Here is a 9,159-nt window from a genome sequence, read left to right on the forward strand (position 1 = left end):
ACTTTGTATCAGAGACTTCCTTGTTTGTATATTGGATTAAAGGTTTTGGTTTCTACACTATAAAGTGGGGCAGACTAGGAGCTTGCTCTCTCTCGGTTCCTGAGATTAGCATTAGAGAGGAGAGAGCAGAGAAAAGCCACGTGGAGGAGAGGAGAAGCAGCCAAGATGGTGGAGTGCTGAGTGAGAAGCCAGTTTGTGCAGAGTTTGTGCAGAGAGAAGGAGATGGGAACAGAGGTGAATGAGGCTAGTGAGCTAGAAACCTTTGATTCTAGGAAACTCGGATAAGTCAGTAGCTTTGTGAGCACTGAATGAGTGGGTTTTGGAGCCGAGTGTGTATTTTTACTTGCCCGCCGGGTGCAAGCTAGGATTAAAGCTAATGGCCCATCAGTTCTTGGCTCCATTGTTTCTTTACCATCTGTCAGAATCCAATGCAAACCTGCATAGGCCACGCTGCTGTGATGGTGACCGTGGATACTGGCCACACAGAGCTTCTCTTGGGAAAGAGGAAAGGAATGTCTAAAATCATTGTGCTAAGATTCCAACAACAAACTAAACACAAGTAAGTAGAAGAAAGGAAACAAGAAAAAGTGGAAATAATAGAAAAACAACAACGAGAAAAATCAGTAAAACAAAGTCAGTTCTTTGAAAAGATCAGTTAAGAAATAAACCTCTGGCTAAACTCAAGATAAAAATCTGCAAATAACTAATAATGACACAGGATGGTGAGAACCTAGGAGAATTCCTGCGCACAGGGCCTGGGGAAACTGAGGCATGATAACTGAACAAAGCCAAACAATTTCTCCAATTTCCAGACAGTGAGTCGGGGGACCTTATCTTCCCATAGCCAAGGACACTTGAGAACAAATGGTTTACACTGCTCCTTTCTGGCCAGAGTATAAATAGCTCAAATCACCCTGGTCAGTGAGTAAGAGGACAGAGACCCAATTAATGCAGTTTGTGCCAGCCAAACCCAAGGACGGATGAAGTCAGGAACAAGTAACCAAAACCCGATTAGAGCCAGATGGGCCCAAGATAAAAGTTAAATGGTGACGCTGACCACAGAATGTTCCCAAATTTCTCTGTATGAGCCTTTTGATGCCTCAGCGTGTTAAAAAAACAACAACAACACATCTGGAGCCTGACCAGGCAGTGGCACAGTGGATAGAGCATCGAACCGGGATGGGAAGGACCCAGGTTTGAAACCCCGAGGTTGCCGGGTTGAGCGTGGGCTCATCTGGTTTGAGCAAGGCTCACCAGCTTGAGCCCAAGGTCGCTGGCTTGAGCAAGCGGTCACTTGCTCTGCTGTAGCCCCCCCATCAAGGCACATATGAGGTCTCCCGTCCTGCCTGTCTGTCCCTACCTGTCCTTCTCTCTGTCTCTCTTTGTCCTGTCACAAAAAATAAATAAAAAACACACCTGGAAAGCTGGTGAGTGTTCTGCTGAGACCCTTCCCCTAAGACTCAGCAGCAGAAGAGAGATAAACCCCCCCCGAGACAAATAGCTGTGTGGGCTCTCTGAGGAGCACCCCATCCATACCCCTTCCGGGCATGAACTACTTCCCTTTCCCCAGACTCTAAGGGACCCCACAGGACTTGCAGCTAGGGAGCAGAGGGGAGCAGCAGCCCACTCCGGGCTCACCCCCTGGACCTGTCTTCAATACCCCTCCTCCTCTGACTTCCCAGAGAGCTAACAGCAGCCGCTGCTCCTGGGCTCCCGTCTTCCCTACAACATTTCTCAGGAGCCCAAGCAGAGCACCCCCAAGGTTCTCTCCTGTGGCTGCTTCCACCCTAATCCTTCCTTGCTTCATTGTCTCCGGCTTTAATCAACGTATCCTCAAAGTCACCTGGACTCGTGCTGTGACATCTTTCCCGCACCGGGTCAGGAACCCACGTGCTGCAGGTGAGCTTGCGGAGGGAGACCTGAACAATATCAGGCATGAGAAAGCGTGGGTCACCTCAGGTCTTACAGATACTAGGAGGCTAATGAAGGTAACTCGATGCAGATGCAGTGGACAGCTTAGTTGAAACGCTCGAACTTTTTAAAGTCACAACTTGCCAAACTTTGGACGCCAGAGAGAAAAATTGAAGGAGGTCTACTAAAGCTGTTGAATTCAGAACCTTTCCACAGAGAAAACTCCCGAGCCAGATGGTGCCACTGCTGGGTTCTAGCAAAACACGTCAAGATCCATCTTCAACACTTTTCAGAAGATAAAGAAGAAGGAAGTTTATCATTCAGTTTCAAAGGCAAGCTTTTCCCCTCATACCAGGACTGGACACAGATATTACAAGAAAAGGCAACAATAGATCAATATCGTGCATAAGCATATGCACAAAAATTCTTTTTTTTTCTGCAGGTGAGAGGAGAGGAAATAGTGAGACAGACTCCTGCATGTATCCTGACCCGGATCCACCCAGCAACCCCATCTGGGGCAAATGCTCCAGTACTCAGCTATTTTTAGCACCTGAGGCTTATGTGTTCTAAAGGAGCCATCCTAGGTGCCTGGGGCCACACTTGAACCAATCAAGCCACTGGCTGTGGGAGAGGGAAGAGGGAGAGAAGGGGGAGAGGGAGGCGGAAGAAGCAGATGGTTGCTTTCTCCAGTGTGCCCCAACTGGGAATCGAACCCAGATGTCCACACGCCAGGCCGATGCTCTATCCACTGAGCAACTGGCCAGGGCTACAGAAATTCTTAATAAATTATTAGCTAATTGAATCCAGCAATATATAAAATAAATAATACACAATGAGCAAATGCCTCTAGTCTAGGATGTAAGGTTTAACATTAGAATGTCAATCAATGTAATTCGCTACATTACTAAAGAACAATTACTTAATCCTCTCAATCAATACAAAAAGAAATCATTTGACAAAATCCAACACTCGTTTGTGATAGAAATTCAGCCAACTAGGCATGGGAAGACATTCCCCTCACCCTGACAAAGGGCGTTCACTACAGATAACCTCCAGGAAGCCCTGGACTCGGGGGGGGGGGGGGATGGGACGGCTGGACGCTTCCCACCATGCTCTGTGACAGGGGAGTGCCCACCACCTCCATTCAAATGGTCCTGGATCCTAACCGAGGCAAACAAGGCAAGAAAAAAAAATGCTTCCGGATAGAGAAGGGAGACGTTAACCTTGATATTTTCACATATGACATAATTGTATATATAGAAAATCTGGCCTGACCAGGCGGTGGCACAGTGGATAGAGTGTCAGACTGGGATGCGGAAGACCCAGGTTCGAGACCCCGAGGTTGCCAGTTTGAGCGCGGGCTCATCTGGCTTGAGCAAAAAGCTCACCAGCTTGGACCCAAGGTCGCTGGCTCGAGCAAGGGGTTTTTCAGTCTGCTGAAGGCCCACGGTCAAGGCACATATGAGAAAGCAATCAATGAACAACTAAGGTGTCGCAATGCACAATGAAAAACTAATGATTGATGCTTCTCATCTCTCCGTTCCTATCTGTCTGTCCCTGTCTATCCCTCATTCTGACTCTCTCTGTGTCTCTGTAAAAAAATAAAATAAAATAAAATAAAAAGAAAATCTGAAGGAATTTACTCCCAAACTATGAACTAATAAGTTGAATGAGCAAGGTTATAGGATACAAGTTTAATATAATAACAAAAATAAAATATATTTCTATATACTGGCTACAAACAACTGGAAAAAAGAAACTAGAAATATAATCTCATGTATAAGCATCAAAAAAAACAAAGTACTTAAGAATAAAAGGCTACAATGTATTGCCGAGAGAAACTAAGTGGGGATGGAGAGAGATGGAGAGGTGTACCATGTTCATGGATTCTCACATTGATCTAAACAACCAAACCCATGAAGCTGCGGGCATCATGTTCAGCTGGTTCTGCTTCCCAGGCATACCTCAACCCTGACGCCTTCCCTCGGCCTCCACCACCCCTGCCCAGCCACCATCTTTCCCTTGGATGTCTGCAATGGCCTTCTGGTTGGTCCTCCACCTCCAGTTCATCCTCAAGACCTCAGTCAGAGGGAGATGTCAGATACACTGACATCAGGCCCTGCTTAAAACTGCACAGGAGAAAAAACTCAAGCTCCCTCGACGGCCTCTACCTCCCCCTCCTGCCTCAGCACTCACCACGTCCTCCAAGCCTGCACCCCCACGCTGCAGGCACATTCCCTGCCGACCCTGGCTGACCCCAGACTGGTCAAGGACCACCCCTACACATCCTCTGTCACCTCCTTGTCAGGACTATCTATCTAGGTGACCTGTGCGCATATGGTCCTCTAATGTCCCCTAGAGGATGGTGTGTGACTCAAGGGCAGGGGCTGGGGTCTTGGTCACTTCTATAGCGCATGAGGGGCAGCAGAGGGCCTTCCGAATGAAGGGACAGTAAGGAGCTGGGGTGGGGGAGAGAGTGATGTGCACAGGCTGGTGGGTCTTCTCAGTGGGGCTGGGGGTGGTGGTGAGGGATGAGCCCGTGTCACCTGGAACACAGAGACATACACAGGTGCCACGGAGCCTCATTGTCACACCTGCCCAGGCCGCAGGGTGACAGGAGCGGCTCCTGACACGGTAGTCCCGGCCCAGCCCAAGCCAGCTAGCTCTGGTCCCTTGCCCAGCAGCCTGACCTCCTGGTTGGCTTGTAAAGGGACCAGGAGCCCCAGCAGGTGAGGATGGGCAGAGCCCGAGCCTGGCCTTGTACATTGGGGGCTAGGGGAGGCTTCAGGAAACAACACAGGTGCCCCTGACCACACCAGGACCCACGCTTCGAGGGACCCCGAGGGAGCCGGCCGCACTCAGGTCCCCCACTTCTGTGCAGACGAAGCCTGTCCTGGCAGGACACCGGTGAGGAATGGCCAGGGGTCCTGGCACAGACTAGATGGCCCAGAAGCTGCGGTCAGAGCCCATGGCCATTGTCTCAGCTACCCTGGGGTGGCGGGGGGCTAGCCCAGAGCAGCAGAGCTGAACACTCCAGGGGCCAGTGGGCCCAGTTCATCCCCAAAAGACCTTCCCCTGATAGAGCACAGCCATGTATGTCCAAAGACCCCAAAGTGTCCCCAGGAGCACGTGACTCTTCCATTCACGTCAAACTGCAGCAGAGCTGGTTAAGTCTGTTAAACATCAGTGGGCGTGGGATGCAGTAAAACCAGACGGAGCAGAGAGGAGACAGCGAGCGGGGAGTGATGATGGACAGAGAGACAGAGACAGAGAGGAGCGGGCCTGGAGCAGCCGAGGATCTCGGCTGGCCGCAGCCCGGCGGGCCCTGCCCCTCTGCCCCAGCTCCATCCACCACCTGCCCAGCCGGTGCACCAGGGGCTCAGTACTCACCCCAGAAGCTCAGCTGCCCCGAGGCCGCCCCAGGCCCGGGGCAGGGAGGGCGGGCGAGGACATGAGAGAGTGGACCCGGGACCAGGACCTGGTAGGACATGCCCACCGCGTCTGCAGCAGGAAGTGGTAAGGAGGAGGAAATGCAGACAGGTGGAGAGGGCAAAGTCTGCCAGGAAGGCCGGTAAAGGTGTTCTCACCTGCCCGGCAGCCCGGCTGGCACACAGAGGGGAGGCTGTCTCCACCCCACACAGCCCCCCCGCTGGCAGGACCACAGGGCCGCTGGGGACGCCAGGACCACAGGGCCGCTGGGGACGCCAGGACCACAGGGCCGCTGGGGACGCCAGGACCACAGGGCCGCTGGGGACGCCAGGACCACAGGGCTGCTGGGGACACCAGGCAGGCCTGGCCTCGGACGCAGGCCTGGCTCAGTGCTGGTTCTCAGCGTGGCCGGTGGGCTGCTGCCTCTGGGTTCCACGGAGCTCGGGCCACGTCAGGCAGTCTGAGGAGGACCCCCCAGTCTGTGGGGGGCCTCCAGTTCTGCAGCCCCAGCTCAGCCCAGGGTGCCCGGAGCTGGACTTGGGGCCAGTGGCGGACATGAGCACACAGACGGGCGCCAAGGTGTCTAAGGCTGGGGGAGAATTGCCGCAGGGCGGGAGGGGACGCGGCCACTGCAGTAGGACCTGCTCGGACCCTGGGAGACCCAGGGAGCAGCCCACGATGCCACGCTTCTCCTCGGCAGGCTGGCTGCTCCCCAGAGGGCAGTTCCGGGCAACGGAGGATGCCAGGGCGGGCCAGAGGGCTGGAGCTGGGATGGGGGCCTGGGGGCCACACTGTGAGTGTGGCCAGAGCCTAGACCAGTTTTCAACAAGGACCTTGAGGTCCAGAGACCTGCTGCGTGGAGTGAGACCAGGCCCCGCGGCTGCAGAGGCTGCCCGGGGAAGGGCCTCCTTCAGCTCTGCCTGTGGCTGCAAGGCCCACGTGTGGCCAGCTCGGGTCCGAGAGCAGGAAGGAGCTGGTCAGGAGGGGCACAAAGACCATGTCAGACTCTGCCCCCCCCCATGCATGGCCTAGAAGCCCCGGTGACTGCTGCCTCCTCCAGGCGGCCTTTCCATACCTCCCTCCTCCATCCAACCCCGAAGTGGGACCCCGACTAGACTACCTGCCAGACGAGTCCTTCCCATCACCCAGAGAGGTACCAGGCCTGGCTCCCAGATCCGGTCACCCAGAGAGGTACCGGGACTGGCTCCCAGATCCGGTTACCCAGAGAGGTACCGGGCCTGGCTCCCAGATCCGGTCACCCAGAGAGGTCCCGGGACCGGCTCCCAGATCCGATGACCCAGAGAGGTCCCAGGACCGGCTCCCAGATCCGGTCACCCAGAGAGGTACCGGGACCGGCTCCCAGATCCGATGACCCAGAGAGGTCCCGGGACCGGCTCCCAGATCCGGTCACCCAGAGAGGTACCGGGACCGGCTCCCAGATCCGATGACCCAGAGAGGTACCAGGCCTGGCTCCCAGATCCGGTCACCCAGAGAGGTACCAGGCCTGGCTCCCAGATCCGGTCACCCAGAGAGGTACCAGGCCTGGCTCCCAGATCAGGTCACCCAGAGAGGTCCCGGGACCGGCTCCCAGATCCGATGACCCAGAGAGGTACCAGGCCTGGCTCCCAGATCCGATGACCCAGAGAGGTCCCGGGACTGGCTCCCAGATCCGGTCACCCAGAGAGGTACCAGGCCTGGCTCCCAGATCCGGTCACCCAGAGAGGTACCGGGACCGGCTCCCAGATCCGGTCACCCAGAGAGGTACCAGGCCTGGCTCCCAGATCCGGTCACCCAGAGAGGTACCAGGCCTGGCTCCCAGATCCGGTCACCCAGAGAGGTCCCGGGACCGGCTCCCAGATCCGGTCACCCAGAGAGGTACCGGGATCGGCTCCCAGATCCGATGACCCAGAGAGGTCCCGGGACTGGCTCCCAGATCCGATGACCCAGAGAGGTACCAGGCCTGGCTCCCAGATCCGGTCACCCAGAGAGGTCCCGGGACTGGCTCCCAGATCCGGTCACCCAGAGAGGTACCAGGCCTGGCTCCCAGATCCGGTCACCCAGAGAGGTACCAGGCCTGGCTCCCAGATCCGGTCACCCAGAGAGGTACCGGGACCGGCTCCCAGATCCGATGACCCAGAGAGGTACCAGGCCTGGCTCCCAGATCCGGTCACCCAGAGAGGTACTGGGATCGGCTCCCAGATCCGATGACCCAGAGAGGTACCAGGCCTGGCTCCCAGATCCGGTCACCCAGAGAGGTACCAGGCCTGGCTCCCAGATCCGGTCACCCAGAGAAGTACCGGGACCGGCTCCCAGATCCGATGACCCAGAGAGGTACCGGGACCGGCTCCCAGATCCGATGACCCAGAGAGGTACCAGGCCTGGCTCCCAGATCCGGTCACCCAGAGAGGTCCCGGGACCGGCTCCCAGATCCGGTCACCCAGAGAGGTACCGGGACCGGCTCCCAGATCCGATGACCCAGAGAGGTACCTGGCCTGGCTCCCAGATCCGGTCACCCAGAGAGGTACCGGGACCGGCTCCCAGATCCGGTCACCCAGAGAGGTCCCGGGACCGGCTCCCAGATCCGGTCACCCAGAGAGGTACCGGGACCGGCTCCCAGATCCGATGACCCAGAGAGGTCCCGGGACCGGCTCCCAGATCCGGTCACCCAGAGAAGTACCGGGACTGGCTCCCAGATCCGGTCACCCAGAGAGGTACCAGGACCGGCTCCCAGATGCTGGAAACAAGGCCCTTTCTCCAGTGCCAGCGGGATGGCGGCCCCTGGCACAGCTGGTGGGTGACCTCGTCCTGTTCGACTGTTAATTTGCTCCAGTGTTGAGTCAGAAGGTGCCAGCAGGCCCCACGTGCTGCAGGTTTGAGACGCACGGACAAGACGGGGCTCCCAGAGTGACGGGCAGGCGGCTGGAGTCCAGGGCTGAGGCCTCTGGTCTCTCAGAGAGCAGCTCTGGCTGGAGGTGGACAGAGCCAGGCCTGGGACCCACTGACTGAAGAGGTGCTGGGGGTTCTGGAAGGAAGGACTGTCCCCACAGCAAGTGCACATGGCCAACTCCCTCAGACGCCCCTGCGGCTCCCTACTGGACGGCTGTGCGCTGGGCGGGGAGAGGGACGTCCACACTTTTGAGTGCCACTGGGCACACGGGTCTCAAGTTGTCACTGACCCCAGAGCACCCCGTCAGAGTGGACGCACGAGGGGCAGTGAACATTTTTGCCAGGATGGCTCACAGGGGGCTGTCAGGGTCACTCCCTGGCCTCTAAGCCCATCACTGGGACTGACACATGGCAGATGACCAACTCCCTCGGGGTCAGGGGTCAAAGTCAGGAAGGCCAACGGGAGACTGAAACCACTGCCCCATGGAGACAGCAACTCAAAACCAGCACAGGGGTCGAACATGAGGACCCCCATGGGGGCTCTGAAGACGTGTGTGGGGGTGGCTCCAGTGTCCCCATTTGAGTCCATGTGGCCCTGCGGACGGGGGGTTCCACGGAGGGGCAGCCCCTGTCCAGACCAGGAGGCCTCAGGTACAGGGGTGCGGCCAGGACGGAGTCGGGAAAGCTCAGACGCAGGTCACACTCGTGTGGGCCAGACAACACGCAGCGTGGCTTCCCCAGGGACTGGTCACGAGGCCGGACAAAGGCTCTGCTGGCTGACGGCGCCACGGTGCTGACAGAGCCAGAGGGCAGAGACGGCTGGAAACGGTGAGGGCTGCGAGGCGCCGAGTGCCTGTGGCACCACCGGACACGGGGACACCGGGCTCGGACACGGGGGCACCGGGCTCGGACACGGGGGCACCGGGCTCGGAC

This window comes from Saccopteryx leptura, chromosome 7 (genome assembly GCF_036850995.1).
Source record: "Saccopteryx leptura isolate mSacLep1 chromosome 7, mSacLep1_pri_phased_curated, whole genome shotgun sequence".
Taxonomy (NCBI): domain Eukaryota; kingdom Metazoa; phylum Chordata; class Mammalia; order Chiroptera; family Emballonuridae; genus Saccopteryx; species Saccopteryx leptura.